The sequence below is a fragment of the Ictidomys tridecemlineatus genome, chromosome 8, assembly GCF_052094955.1.
Source record: "Ictidomys tridecemlineatus isolate mIctTri1 chromosome 8, mIctTri1.hap1, whole genome shotgun sequence".
NCBI lineage: Eukaryota > Metazoa > Chordata > Mammalia > Rodentia > Sciuridae > Ictidomys > Ictidomys tridecemlineatus.
In genome coordinates this window covers 35,567,421-35,583,356 of record NC_135484.1, presented here as the reverse complement: position 1 = coordinate 35,583,356, position 15,936 = coordinate 35,567,421, and the positions used below count along the sequence as shown (strand labels likewise).

General features: G+C 41.0%; 1 long non-coding RNA gene across 37 annotated transcripts in view; it reads left to right on the top strand.

Moving 5' to 3' along the window:
* Positions 1-3,124: 3,124 nt before the first annotated feature.
* The window catches only part of LOC120889134 (uncharacterized), a 78,088-nt gene continuing 65,276 nt past the window's right edge, over positions 3,125-15,936 (top strand). For 5 of the 37 annotated variants that reach the window (XR_013424871.1, XR_013424866.1, XR_013424864.1 and 2 more), the window contains exon 1: positions 6,666-7,020. This is a non-coding gene — a long non-coding RNA (uncharacterized LOC120889134). Of the gene's footprint in view, positions 3,260-4,308; positions 4,438-6,303; positions 7,021-10,492; positions 10,585-15,936 lie in introns of those variants that run through there. The other 32 variants (XR_013424880.1, XR_013424873.1, XR_013424860.1 and 29 more) reach the window with 24 other exon arrangements.

The window sequence follows — 15,936 nt, the reverse complement described above, 5'->3', positions numbered from 1 at the left end:
CTTTACTGATTCCCTGTGGTGTGTACCACTATAAACAAGGCATTGGAGGGCTTTTCTCTTTGTTAGGATCAAACCCATCAGGCCTATCCACCTACCAATGCTCCTTCTTTTGAATACACAGTTCTCATCTTTTGTCTTTATTTCTTAATATTACTTTCTTATCTTTTATTTTGCAGCCGGCCCACACATCCAATGGTTACCTACTCCCTCCCCACACAGGATGTGGGCAATGTTTGTTGAATTTATTATAGATTTTCAATTTGTTGTTACCATGAGACTTACAAAACAAATCTTTTAATTATTACAAGCTATTTTGAAATCATAGCAACCTAACATTATTTTAATAAGAAACCAAAAAAAGTTAAAATACTCCAAATAAAGTTTTTATACTCTTGCTCCATTCACACATTTTCCAACTTTCTATATTCTTATCACTCCCATATTGATGTAGTTGCAATCGTTTGATTGTTTAGTGTTCATATTGAAGATATGAATGACTTATGCGCCATGTTTTCTTCTTCTTAATCATTAATGTCTCTTTCTTTCACTTTAAAGAACTCCCTTTCTCATTTCCTATAGGAAATTATGGTGGAGATAAATTCTCTCAACCTTTTTTTTTTTTTTTTTTGGCCTGGGAATATCTTTACCCCTTCTTCATTTCTAAAGGATACATTTGCTAGATAAAGTATTCTTGGTTTGCAGTCCCTCTGCCACCACTTTGGTACTGTGAAAATCTCATACTACATTCTCCTGCCTGTTATGTTTACTGAACAGTAGGCTATCAGGAGAGTTGGGACATACTTATGTTTTAACCGTTTCTTTTCTCTTGCTGCCTTGAGTAACTTCTCTTTATCTTTCACATTTGAAAACTTGATTATAATATATTTTGGGGTAGACTTGGTTTAGTTAAGTCTGACAAGTGATCTTTGACCTTCCTGTATGTGGATATTTATATACTCCTCTAGGTTTGGGAAATTTCCTGTTGTTATTTCTTTAAATAACTTTCTTAACCCTTTGGCATGTAAAGTTCCTCTTTGAACCCCAATAATACAAATATTTTTTATTTAATATTGCTTTAAAATTCCTTTAAGTCTTATTCATTCATCTTTTTTCCTCATCCTCTATGTATTTTCAAAAATTAAATATTGGAACCCTCTAATTCTTCTCCTGGATTCATCCTGCTATTGATGCCTTATATGATATTTTTAAATTTAGCTTAATGCGTTTTTCAGCTCATGACTTTTTGTTTAATCTTTAAAAGATTGCTTCATTTCTTTGTTACATTTTCCTGTAAAAGTATTGAATTATTTCTCTCTATTTCCTTGAGGTTCGTTGAGTTTCCTTAAAACAGGTATTTTAAATCCTTTGAAAGTTCTCCTGTCCTGATTACTGTCTGGTCAGTTTCTGGCAGTTTATTTTGACTTTTAGTTTAGGACATCATTTCCCCAAAACTGTTGATGCTTGTTGGTATGCAACATCATATGGGCATTGAAGAATTAGAATCTTATACCAGTGTTCTTAATCTATCTTTGTGCCTGTCTTTCCAGAACTTCTAATAAGGCTGTTTATTTTCTCTGAGCCTGTGGTCCCTTCCATTATTTCAGCAATGTATGATGCTGAAGTCCAGTTTTGCCACAACACTGTTTTGGAGTATTGTCAATGTTTTGAGAGTAGAGGACAATCCAAGTCCGGATTTTCCTCAAGTTCACAGTTGGTGTATTGTTCAGAATCAACCAGCAGAGTATATAGAAAGGGTAGTCCACTCTGGTAAGACTGTCCCTGTGGCTGGTATAGGTCCAGATGTTTCATTCACAGTCACTAGCCTGTGGTCAGTTATTGTAGGATTCTTTGCAGCTTTACCCAGAATCACCTTAGATGGAAAACCTCCAGGTTTTTATATCATGCCAGTGGCCACCAATGCATAAATTCTGTCACATCCTAGTCCACAGCCTTCCAATACCAACATAGCAAAATACCATGGTCCATGCTGCTATGGGCTTTCTATTGCTGAGATAGAGTCATGGCCCTAAACAATCACAGTTAATCACAGTTGATCCTGGCTGGAACAGAAATGTCCCTAAATGGGGTTATGTGTCTTTTCCTAGAACCAGGGATATTCTGGAGGTTTTTCCTGTAGGAAGTCCTAGGGATGGGGGACATTAGGATCTGTCTGGTATTAGGTTTAATCAGCCTATCACTAAGTTCCAAGGCAAAGTCCTGTGATTACTACACTGTTATGCCTCCAGAAAAAAATGGATATAACTCCCCACTGTGTTTCTTGAAGGTGAGGTAGTGTTGGTGAATCTCTTTGCCACCTAGGCTGATGCTAAGCTGGATTGTACTTGAATTATATAATTGCACACCAACCTGCACAGTCTCGGGGAAACACTAAGTTCCACACTACAGATGGTGGTGACATAGGCTGAAACATATCTCCATTCCACCAGGGTGCAGTGTCTGCCTGGTACTGAGACAGGTATAGAATTCCCTCTGTGAACTCTGGCCTGGTGACAGCTGTGCTACACAATGTTGAGGAACAAACATTCTCTTGGATACCAAGGCGGATGCCAAACTTATCACACCTGAGTCTCACAGGCACAGGGACCTGAAAAATTTTGAGGGAAAAGAAAAGTGATCCAGGCCCACTTTAAAGCTGGCAATGATGCAGGCCCAAATCAACTCTGTTCCATAAGAACCTAGTGCTCCATCTGATGCTGGGGCAGGTCTACAGGCTATGTCTCTGAATTCTGATGGAGATTTGGACATTTGGTTCACTTCTGGTGCTCACCACAGCAGGTCAAGCACTGAGTTCCAAGAGGAAGTCCTCTTCTAGCTTGTATAGCTTATTTCCCAACAGGTAGGGTCTTGCTCCTTGCTCTGCCATTTAAGGTAGAGGAGGCATGGTGAAGTATTCTCTTTCCTGTTTGGCTAACATAGTTACAGTAGCTCAGTCTATGGGTATTAGCCATGTGGTTTTGGTCTTGGAGCTCTGCCCAGTGTTGGGCCTCTATTGGGTTTCAAGTTCAAGGCCTGGAATTAATTATTCTTCAGAGGCATCTTCCAACTGTAACTTGTTTGCATGGGGGAGAAGGGCAAAGTCGACAACTGCTTTCATCAGGGCATCTATTCTTTTTGAAAGAAAATTAGGCACTATGGTCTGTCACCTGGTGTGTTTAGGTCTTGTGAGTGTACTAGTATATGAACAGCTGTTCAACTTGGTGTGTCTATGGGGAAATGAGGGTTCAAGGATCTTACTCAGGTACCATGTTTCTATACTCTTTTTTCCCATTTTTTTTAAATGGGCCTTTTTTTTTCTTTCTCGGTTGATTTTTAAGATTCTCTCTATAATTCTTGATCTATGCTTACAAATCTCCCACTTTGTGTCATTCAGCTTTGTACTTTGAATATGTGTATATGCTGAACCACATATCCACAATTATTTCTCTATCTATCAATCTGTACCTGCATTAAACAGGATTTATATTGACAGATCTGACTCTAAGATCCCACCACAGGGTTCATTCTGGCCTTCTCAGGTCTCTACAACACTCTTGTACTTATTTGTTTCTTCATTTTCTGATGTAGATAATCCTATCTGGCTCAGATTACCTAAACAGAATTTACTTTTTTTTCAGTATTCAACTTAATAGTTTCATAATTGCTACCCTAAACTTTGAAATAAACATTTAGAGTATGTGTGTACAATTGTTTTTAGTGTCATGGTATCCAGATCATTTTATGAAATTACTTAGGTAAAAACCTCTCCTCCATTTCTGCAGAGGTGTGCATTTGTCATGCATTTTCAATACCTTTAATGTCATTTGCTGCAGTCTTCATTTCATCCTGGCTTTTCCTAGTATGATTAAGAATGATCTGGGCACAGTGGCAAATGTATATAATTCCAGCAGCATGGAAGGCTGAGACAGGAGGATCACAAGTTCAAGGCCAGTCTCAGCAATTTAGTGAGGCTCTAAGCAACTAAGCTCTAAGCAACTGTCTCAAAATTTTTAAATAAAAGGCCAGGGGTAGCTTAGTGGTAAAGTGCCCCTGGGTTTAATACTCAGTACATCAACAACAACAACAACAATAAAAAAAAACCCAAAAAACAAAAAACAACAACAACAGAATGAAGTCCTTTGCCCAGATGGCCTCTGGACTTTAGAGACAACAAATATCTCATCTGGGCATGCTGCCCTTATCCATTTGTGAAGTGATCAGAAAAGCTGAAAATTTTAGGGGTTGCCTAGAACAACAGAACACTCTGTCATGAGTCAGAACTGTTATGTAACAGACTCAATGTGTGTCAACAGGCTCATTGGTACTTGAAGACAGAGTGGAAGACAGGTTTGTCAGCTCGAGCTTTTGTTAGGCCCTTGGGTTTGAATCAAAGTCCAGAGCCTTAGGGTTCCTGGAGTAAAAGCAGGTCATTCTCTTCAGGTAATGACTCTCCTTTTGAAAAGCAGTTTCTCTCTGGTTTCTGTCACTGGTCTAGCAAATCACCATACAGCCGGGGCCACTCAGCATGAAAAGATACTGTCGGAACACACCAGGCCTGTAGCCAAACTGCAGTGATATAGAATAGACTGACTTTGAACAGATAAATTGCCTGAGGAACTTGCTCACTTTCCCACAACTCATGCTGTTTACTGGTTTCTCTATCATACCTCTCAAGAACTGATAAATCGGGTAGTACATTAGTAGTCAGTTCAATTTTATTTGTTTTAGAAGTATGAATATTTTTTTAAAGTCTTATTCTGCCTTTTGACAATGAACTATGAAAAGTGATTCCTGTTAACTTTGCAAAATTATACTGCAAAGGATCAAAACCAAAATCTAGTAGTTTTCTGACCTTTCAATTAATTTATTAGCACTTTTAGTAATTCACTTAAACCTATGCTAGATATAAGCATTATAATTATTATTGATTACTAATTCAAAATAATTAATTAGTCTGATTAATAGCAACATAAATATAAATTTATAAAATTTTGTTAGATTTGTATAAAACCAAGGATTATTTTTAATAGTGTTATTCCTTATTTTGTTAATTGTGAATTTTTATTTCACTAGACCTTTTCAGGAACATTGGATTAGATACTAAACTTGCATCTTGTTTCTTTCCAGTAAGCAACAATCCTAAGTAAGTGCATGCCTTCAGCAGATTTGATTTTCCTTTCGTTGGCTTTCTAAACCCCCACCCCAAATAAAATAGTCACAAAAGAAGGCACAGAAAATGAAAAATATATTCTAACTTCAAATTTACAAAAATGTTAATTAACTAATTTAAGACTCAAATGCTACAAAATTTAGTTCACTTTTCTGAGAAATATAAAATTATTGTAAGGGACCGGCGAAATGTCGGAGGAAGAGACCACCAAGAGACTGCCTCATGCAACAGCAAAGGGTTTATTTGGGGACCAGCATGCTGGGGCTCAGAGCTCTCTTCAATAGAGCAAAGAGAGATAGAGCCCTGAGAACAGCTTAAGCAGAGCTCATATACTTTCCTTGGAGAGGGCAGGGAGAGAAGTTACATTTTGCAGTTTGGCAGTTGGGGACAGCACATTCTGGGAACAAGATTAGCAAACAGTTCTTAAGATTTCAACAGTGTTTTGTTAAGCATATAGAAAAACGGAGTGAAAAGTACCTATTTTATTAACCTTTCATTCCCCACTTCTTCTGGCTACTTTTAATCATAAAAGTGATCATTGGGGTGTGTCACATTTTATGTCTGCTAGTGGGGTATATTGTTGTCTGATTACCATAAGTTTCACTTGTCCAATTTGGGCTTGGAGAAAGGAAACTACACGGTTGAGCAAACAGGGTCCTAGAGTTAGCAACAATATAAGAATTATTAAAGGACCAGCCAGGGCTGATAAAAGCGTAGTTAACCAGGGGGACTGTGTGAACCAAGACTCATACCACCCTTTTGGGGCCTCTCTCTCTCGCTGACGCTCTTTAAGGCGTCTTTTAAATTTACTCATAGATTATTTTACAACTCCAGTATGGTTGGCATAAAAACAACATTTTTCTCTCAATACAGCATAAAGGCCCTCTTCTCTCATGAAGAGGAGGTCCAACCCTTGCCTGTTCTGTAAAACAACTTCAGAGAGAGAGGTTAAAGATTCCTGCAAAGCTGTGATGGAGGTTTCTAATACCTTTAAGTTTTGGTCCATTGCTGTTTCTAATTGGGTCATTTGTTGTGTCCCACGGACCAGGGCAGTGGTCCCTGTACCCACCCCTGCAGCAATTCCCATTCCTAATAAGATGGCTAAAGTGAGGGATACAGGTTTCCGGCGGAACTGGGTTGTATGTCCCCTTATTTGATCTTCAAATGAACCTGCGTCATGATAGAGCACTCTGGGAAACATCTGCACCATTATACAATTAATTACATCTGTTGACCATTTCATGAAAACATAAATAATGTTTAAGTATATAGAATTATACTGTTGTAGGGACAGACAAGGCAAGGCACCTAAAATAGCACTGAAGACAGGGAAATAGTCCTATTTGGTTGCAACCGTATTCGGAGGGCATTGCTTCTGTTGTAATCAATTAATCCCCTGAACCCCAAGTTTAGGTAGTTTCAGAATTTTGTACTCAACATGTAAGGGAAGGGTCTCAGAAGTTCACAGTCTGCAGAAGTTCACAAAAAGCAGTTTTTGTTTCTGTTTTTTTTTCCTCTGTTCTGGGCAAGTTAACTTTTCAAGGACACCTGGGAGGGGGAGAACTTTTTTTTTTTCCTTGCCAGCTGTTACCATGGAGCCCAGTTGATAACTTTTTTATCTTAGAAATGTAGCCATCTCTGTGAAGCCCCAGCTCAAGGCCAGAGGCCTTGTTCACATATTTTGTGAAAAACTAGTAAGGGGGTGTCTAGCTTAGGAGTGCTGATTTTTCCAGCCAGTGGCCAAGTAGAACAGGGCAACATGAAAAGAGAAGGTTTATCTATACTGAACTCTTTTATAGGGACTCTTTTGTTGAAATTCCTAAAGTCAGCCATGGTGAAGACTTCTGGAGAAGGTCAGTTAAGACTTTTCTGTGGGCCTGGTATAGAGGGGGAGGACGGGGAAGGCGGTGCTGAGAGCAGCTCCGTGGATCTGAGAATGAGGAAGGAGAGATGTAAAAGAATAATGGGAAAGGGGTTTGGGATTTTCCTAGCAACAAAAGCTTGAGTAGTAGAACAGGTAGAGCAGAGGGGAAGACTGGAGTGAGTGAGTATCCCTAAGAAAGCCTGTGAGGGACTTTAAATTTTTAGTAACCTGTTTTCAGTGATGACAAAGCAACTTTAAAGGCCATTTTCATTACATCTTGGATAGGGGTCTGAGGGCGCTCCTCAGCTGGTTTGAGCTTTGGGTTAGCTGGTAAGAGGACCTGGTGGGACCCGGTGTGGGCACTGACAGGAGAAGAGAGGAGTGAATGGGTGGAGAAATACCTCACTACCTGTTACTTCAGCAAGGGGGCAATGGTCTGAGAACCGGCAGAGGTTTGGTAGCCCCTGTATGTTTACATCCTTATGACTTACAGAAGAAGTCGGTTCTTCCCCCACACAGCCATGACTGTTTGTGGCTTCGATAGTCTGCCAGGCAAACATAGTAATCTAGGTTAGCCAACCTGCATCTGGCTCGCGTGTCCCTACATCCATAATGTTTGTTTCCATTATCTATGGTACGGAAGGGATTTAATGGAATTTTAGTGGGATCCTCTTCATCAGGGATATCCTAATAGGAAAGACTTATAGCCAGCTGACAAATGTCTGGGTGGAGAGATGGCCACCAGGTCCCTAAGGGGGCTGTATGCGAGACAGACCATACTTCCTGTCCAGTAGGATTTGTGATCAGCCATCGTTGCTGAACGGGCTGGTGAGGGTTAGGACTACTGGTGGTTAAGGGGAGAGTCCATAGCCCTATCCACACAGCGAATATGCAATTTGAGAGGGTTACCAGTCTTTTACAATTTCCAGCCAGAGTCTGGACAGGGCTCAGGCTTGAGATGAGAGGCATGGATCCAGGAAGTGATTCCATCTACCTTTACCGCTGTAGGTGTTATAAGTAGCCCCTGGTATGGTCCTTTCCAGCGGGGTTCTAGGGATGACACCTGATGTCGTCTTATGTGGACGAAGTCTCCCACTTGATATCAGTGTGGAGTTCCTTCGTCCCCAGGTTGGTAGGCAGTGGCCAGCTGTTTCCACAGGTATCACTGATTTTTTTCAAGAGCTTTAAGTCTGTCAAGCAAGGGGGTGTGGAAGGGATTGTTAGGTCTTAGAGTTGGGGTTAGGCCCCTTACTGGAGGAGGGGCACCTTAGAGAATTTCATAGGGGGTGAGGTTACACAAAGAAACAGAGGGAGTATTTCTTGTATGAAACAGTGCATAAGGCAGGAGCATAGTCCAATCTTTTATGCCGGTCTCTAAGCTTAATTTCGTTAAGGTCTCTTTAATGGTTCTATTTATTTATTTTTTACCTGTCCTGAGCTCTGGGGTCTATAAGCACAATGTAACTTCCAATTAATCCCCAGGGTCCTGGTTAACCCCTGACTTACCTGGGCCACGAATGCCGGTCCATTATCAGACCCTATTACCTTAGGCAGGCCGTATCTTGGAAAAATATCTTCCAGGATCTTCTTGACCACCATTTGCACCGATTCTTTTTTTTTTGTGGGGAAGGCTTCAACCCATCCTGAAAATGTATAGTTTTCCTTGGTATCGGCTGCCAGTAGCAGGTCATCCACATATTGAAGCAGGGTGACTTCAGGGTGTATAGTTCTGAAGTTGTTGAGATCTCTGTGGAGGGCTTTATCAAAGAGAGTGGGGGAGTTTTTGAACCCCTGTGGGAGTCTGGTCCAAGTTAGTTGATCAGATGTTCGGGTTTCTGGGTTTACCCATTCGAAAGCAAACAGCAACTAACTATCTTTATGCAGAGGCAAGCAAAAGAAAGCATCTTTTAAGTCCAGAACAGTATACCATTTTCACTCAGGGTTCAGGGTGTTAAGCAGATTGTACGGATTAGGTACTGTGGGGTGAATGTCCTGCACTCTGTTGTTGATCACTCTTAGGTCTTGAACAGGGTGATAGTCCCCGGTTCCTGGCTTTTTTTACTGGTAGCAGGGGAGTGTTTCAGGCCGATTGACAGGGTCTTAGGACCCCTAAGGCCAGATATTTCTGAATATGGGGCCTTATCCCATCTTTAGCTTCTTTGCTCAGAGGATATTGTTTAATATTAATTGGGGAGGCTGAGGTTTTTAACTCCACTGTTATCGGAGGTTGTTTTACTGCTAGGCCTAACTTAGCAGTTTCTGCCCAGGCATCTGGGTAATCTGTTATCCATTTCTGGGATAGCTTGCCTGTTTGATCAGTCTTGTGGGGTGTGAAGAGTTGATGTTCATCTTCTACTGATATAGTTAAAGCCATGACTATAGGAGTTTTTACTGAAGGATTTAGAAATTTCATTTGGGGGCCTTCAGGGTTAAAACTTATTTTGGCCCGGAGTTTGGTGAGCAGATCTCTGCCCATCAATGAGGCTGGGCATTCTGGGATCACTAGGAAGGAGTGATAAACTTTTCCTTTCCCCAGGTCCATGGTCCTCTTAGTTGTCCAAGCCCGATATTTACTGCCATTAGCCCCTTGAACTAGAGACCTTTTAGTTGATAGAGGGCCCAGTGGGGCCTTAAAGGCTGAGTATACTGCCCCTGTATCCACTTCAAAGTTTACTGGGGTCTCCTCCACTTCAAAAGTTACCCTGAGCTCGGGGAGGGGATCCGAGCCCCGACTTTCCTAGTCATCCTCCAGAGTTAGAATGGCTGGCTGGCGTGGCTGTTTCTTTCTAGGGCACTCTTTGGCCCAGTGTCCTTTTTCTCTACAGTAGGCACATTGATCTGAAGCCAGAGGTGGCTTCTGGCGTGGGCCCAGGTATCCCTTTCTGTCTCCCTGTCTCTTAATTTCTGGCCTATTTGTTGTTGTGACCAGGACCTTAGTCAATGCCTTAGTCTGTCTTTTGCTTTTTTCATCCTCCCTTTGCTCCCTTTCTTTCTCCCTCCTTTGTTCCTTCTCTTCCTCAGTTTCTCTCTTATAGTATACCTTCTCGGTTTCTCTGACTAAATCTCTCAAAGTAATACCTTGTAATCCATCTAAGCATTGTAACTTTCTTTTAATATCCAGGGCAGCTTGCCCAATAAAGGCCATCGTAACAGGTGCCTTTTGATCCTCTGCCTGAGGATCAAAAGGAGTATATCTCCTATATGCCTCCATAATTCTCTCCAAAAACATAGAGGGAGATTCATTAGGCCCTTGAATAATCTCTCTTACCTTGGCCAAATTAGTTGGCCCTCTAGTGGCTGCTCAGAGACCCGCTATTAGAGCCCAGCGATAAGTGGACAGATGCTCCCTACCTTCAAAGGTGTTGGGGTCCCAGTTGGGTCGGTTCAAGGGGAAGTCGGCTTTGACTATGTTGGGAAGTTGTGTCAGTCGCCCATCTGGTCTGAGGATATTTTTTTCCTAGCTTCCAGGAGGATTCTGTTTTGTTCCTCTGTCATGAAGAGAGTCCCTAGGAGTTGTTGACAGTCATCCCAAGTAGGCTGGTGTGAAAACGCCAGCGAGTTTTTTTGAGTTCTTTTAGTTGGGCCTGTTTCCTCCAGGGGATGAGGGGCTGTGTGTGCCATGGGGGAGTCATCTGGAGGGCATTGGGCCGGCTTCGCTTCCTCCAATGGTGGAGAGGCTGAGTCAGCATCAGGGGAATCACTTAGAGGGTGTTGGGGATTGGGGGATGAGAGCAGGAGATAAGGAGGGGGAGGAGAGTCCAGTAGAGTCAAATCTTGAGATTTAGGGAGAACAGAGGGTGGAGGAGGAGGAGGAGGAGCAGAGGGTTTGAGAGACAGAATTATGGGGGAAGGAGTAGGAGTGGGGGCAGGGACAAGGAAAGGCTTCACCCATGGAGGAGGAGATTTGCAGAGGTCCTGCCAAGTTAAGATATATGGCTGTTGATTTGGATGGCTATGTGGTCCCGGCTGAAAGACAAAGACAATGTCTCTGACTTTTAAAATTAGTGGGAAGTAGAAAGATCCTTCTGGGGGCCATCCGACTCCAAAGGTGGGCCATTCTGAGGCACAGAGTGTCTTCCAGGTCTGACGTTTTACTGAAAAAAAAAGATTTTAAGCCCTTAAGTGGACTTCAGTCCAGTGATCAAGGGTCAGGGACAGAGGCGTGGAATGGCTTTGTCCCATAATGAAAGTTACTTGAACAAAGACAGGGACAATACAAACGTGACACAAACACGGACACACACAGTAAACGTGTAACACAAGTTCAGAGGCAAAGATTAAAAACAGACAGTGAATTCAACCTGAGAGAAAGAACTGCTGGCAAGACCAGACAGGTTGGCAGCAGAATATGCCCGACGAGGGCGCTTCCGTCCCTCTACCAGATGAGGGCGCTTCCGTCCCTCCCCGAGTCCTCCAAGGCGTCCCTTGAAGGACATGGTCTATGGCTTCAGGACACGTCTGTCCACCACCGCCAGGGGGAGCTCACGCTCTCCGCTGGCAACCACTCTGCCAACCCAAACCAAAAACCAAACTTAAGCCAAAAACCAAACCTGAACCAAAAAGCTCTGAGTGATCCCGAAGGAAAAACAAGAAGGAGAAGAAGGAGGAAGAAGAAGAAGAGGCGCCTTACTTACCCCCTAAAGGAGTCTGTTGGGGTCTCCCTGTCCGGCGATGCACACTTCCCGCCCATGCACCAAATGTAAGGGACTGGCGAAACGTCGGAGGAAGAGACCACCAAGAGACTGCCTCATGCAACAGCAAAGGGTTTATTTGGGGACCAGCATGCTGGGGCTCAGAGCTCACTTCAATAGAGCAAAGAGAGATAGAGCCCTGAGAACAGCTTAAGCAGAGCTCATATACTTTCCTTGGAGAGGGCAGGGAGGGAAGTTAAATTTTGCAGTTTGGCAGTTGGGGACAGCACATTCTGGGAACAAGATTAGCAAACAGTTTGCAGTTGGGGACGGAACATTCTGGGAACAAGATTAGCAAACAGTTCTTAAGATTTCAATAGTGTTTTGTTAAGCATATAGAAAAACGGAGTGACAAGTACCTATTTTATTAACCTTTCATTATAACCATTCTGATGTCAACAAAAGTAGCAGAATACTATGCTTAAAGAATTGCTCAATATGTTAATTTAGTTACCATAATCAAACACACCCAGGTTTAAAAGCATTTTAATTAATGTCTTTCTGTCTATCATTTTAACCTTATATTGACTGAATTCAAAATATCTGTCTAAGAAGTTGACTCTGTGCTTGAAAACTGAGCATCAGTGGGAAAATGAAGCCACTAGATGATGCTAGATAGCTAGTGATATTTTTTTTTCCTTTTAATTACATTTCACTTTCTCATTTTTACCTACAGAAGAAACGAAAAAAATTCATATCAAATGTAATGCCAAGTTTCAGTGAAAGGAAACTATGTACAATTCTACCCAGCTTCAAGTGGAATAATTCTAACTCTTTATTCAAAGAAACAAAGTAAGAGTTTACGTTATCCAGGAATAAAAAGCAACTGTTAAATCTGAACATGACTGAGATTGAACCTGTTAAATCTGACAAAGTGAAAAAGAAGCTGTTAGATTACTAACTTTTATGCTCTGCCTGTCAGTAGTATAGACAAGAAAAACCTTTTCCAGATTTCCCACCAGCCTACTAGACCTACCACCCAACTCTGGGTGGTCTCCTATGACTGGTTCTTATAAACCCAATATGAGATAGAGTGATGTGTATCACTTCTGGCCCTAAGCATTTAAAGGAAGTGGTGTCTCATTTAAGCTCACTAGTTCTTTTATTCAGCAGATTCAGACAATGGAGAGACAGAGGGACAGGTGAGCCACAGATGGAAGGATCCAAGGCCCCTGAATAACTATGGAGGAAAGCATTCTGACACATGAGTAAACATTCTGAATCATTATGAGAGTGATAAATATTGAAATTCTATTGAGTTAAGCCCTTAAACTTTGGAGGATTTATTAGTTAATGCAATTAGAGTTAGTCAAAAGATGCTGACTTTTATAAAAAATTAACATGCAATGTATTTATTTTAGTTTTGATGTAGCTCTAATTTTTAATTTGAATTTTTCATTAGGAGATTAAATGTTCAGTATTGAATAATAATAATAATCAGAAATTTATATATACTTTTATCCAGAGTATGAGCAAATGATGTAGGTATTTTCATAGAAACCAGGCAGAGTGCTTAGCACAGTGAGCACATGCTCCATATATACTAGCCCTTGTTTTATAAATTTTCTTTTCTTTTCATGTTTTCCCTTATCTGCTATTCTTAAAACTTGAAAGGATTTTTGGAAAAATCTGTTCATCTTCTCCATGTGCTCCCTGCATACCCCTCTAGCTCTCCTGACTCCAAGCCCATCTCTCTCCTGTTTGTTCTCTGTGCTCTTGTTAGACTACCTCAGCTGGGTTTGACTTTTCCCTTGTGCCTGCGACCTCTTCTCCTGTGAGGTACATCCTCTATTTTCTCTCAGTCCTCTTTCTTTCTCTGCAACCCTCACTGTTTTTTCTTCCTCATTTCCACCCCCCCATGCTCTGGGACTCACTGTATCCTTCTCACCAGTTCTTCCTGCTTCCCAGCAACATAATTTTTTCCCTTTCAAGTTTCTCCTTTTGCCCTTCTGGGCCTTATAAACCTCAGGGGGGCACGGATAAAAGCCTAGATCATTCTCTCAGTGCATGTGAATGTCTCTAAATCATAACTTCTGCTTTAAATGGAATAGAATTCTAGTCTGTTTCACATTGCTGTCCTAACTTTAGGTAAATCTGCTTTGAGGGTGTTGAGAATCCTGCTTCCAAATCTCTTTCTTTTAAATCTACTCACTCTCTGATGAACTTCATCCGCTGCACTTTAAATTTGGGATTTTTGTTTGTTGCCAGTGTCTCTGAATACTCCCTGGGGTCCAGTTCTGTCTTTGTCAAGTCTCTAGAGCTCCTCCACCTGGGATTGCAAGATACCTGGACCTGAACATGACTGAGATTGAACCCATGGTCTCAAACAGAAACAAATCTCTGTTGTGAACATTTTTATTTTTTTTAAATATATGGTCTTCTTTAATAAAAGAAAACCAGTAAATCTATATGGCAAAAATATAATGGTATAAAGAAAAACCAGTGTTTGCAGGTAAACAAATTCTTTTAGACATCTTTGTCTTTTCATCCTTTCTTCATGACCAATCTGTTCCAGCATGTATCTCTTTTTAAAAAAATATTTTTAAAAATATTTTGTCTGACTTCCCTTGACCATGCTTAATCCATACTTTTACCTTATGTGTGAATTAGCTCTCTATATAGTATCTATCTGGCTGTTCACTATGAATCACTTGATTCTTCTTGTAGTCAAACGCATTGTTCTTTATAACACTGAACAACGAGAAAATCTGCTTCTCTCAAATCACTTTCTTTCTTTAAGAAATAAAGTCATTATATATTTCTCATTACTTCAAACTCAAATTCCTTGCCCACTTACCCAATATTCAAATTATTTTAACTTCTAATGACAAAATATATATCGCTACTCTGAGTGGGCCTTTCCTCTCTTCACCCATTCTCTGTCTCTCTCTCTCTGTCTCTCTCTCTCTCTCTCTCTCTCTCTCTCTCTCTCTCACACACACACACACACACACACACACACCACAATATTTACACTCTTTATCTTAATCCCTTCATGTTTTTTCCTATGTAGATTACTATTCTTTTCTTTTCCTTTTATCTATCCAAATTGTGTCTACTGTTTCAAGATTTACATCTCTTTCCTTTCCTTCAATGATTACACAGCACACAACACTTTTTCTTATATATACATCTCATCACACTAGTACATACCATCTTATTTTTTGACCTTGTATTGTCCAGTGATTTATTTTTTTTCCTTCAATGATGTTGCAACTTTTTGGGGGGGCATACTGGGGAAGGAACTCAGGGGCACTCAGACACTGAGCCACATCCCCAGCCCTATTTATTTTATTTTATTTTGAGAGAGGGTCTCACTGAGTTGTTTAGTGCCTTGATTCTGCTGAGGCTGGCCTTGAACTCTCCATCCTCCTGCCTCAGCCTCCCAAGCTGCTGGGATTACAGGCCTAGGCCACTGTAGGCAGCCATGTCACAACTTTTTAAGGAAAGGTGTGAACCCATTTAGCACTAAAGTATGTCCATCCAGAACAGCTGGAGAGTTTCCAACCACTGGGCTTACCCTATTCTAAATAAGGCATGGATTTTACTTACAAGATATAACTGGGTGCTGACACTGGGGCCAGTGCCTTTGCAGGAGAAATTTCCTGGGAGAAGGAATGAGCCACACTACACAGGGCCACAGGGAAATATCAGAATGATCAGCAGGCAGATGACAAGAGCAAGAGAAAGTCAAACTAGAGCCTTTATTGGAGTGGAAAAGGCAGAGTAAAGAGTTTAGGATTGGGTGGTTTGAATAATTCTAGCAGGTTGGAATAATGGAGAGGTTCCCTAAATGCCTGGTACCTGGTCTTGAATGATTTGGGGCAAGGGAAATAATGGGTTGGTGTATGAATGGTACATTAGAATGTGGTGGGGCATCTTCTCTAAAATAGACCATATATTATACCACAAAGCAACTTTTAGCAAATACAAAGAGTAGAATACTACACTGCATTCTATAAGATCATAATGGAATGAAATTAGAAATTGTAAAAAAATAAATAAAGGGTGGCACAGAGACACCATGCAAAGGCATGAAAGTGACAGAGTGGCTCCTTGTCCAAGTGGCCACATTTATATATACCAATAGGTTACATTAGGTCATTAGTGCCATAACTACATTATTGTCTAGAGTATCTTAAGGTTGCTTATTTTGTAGTTACAATACGCAATGTCAGGAGTTTTGTGCAGCTTTCAAGGAAGTCCATTGACTA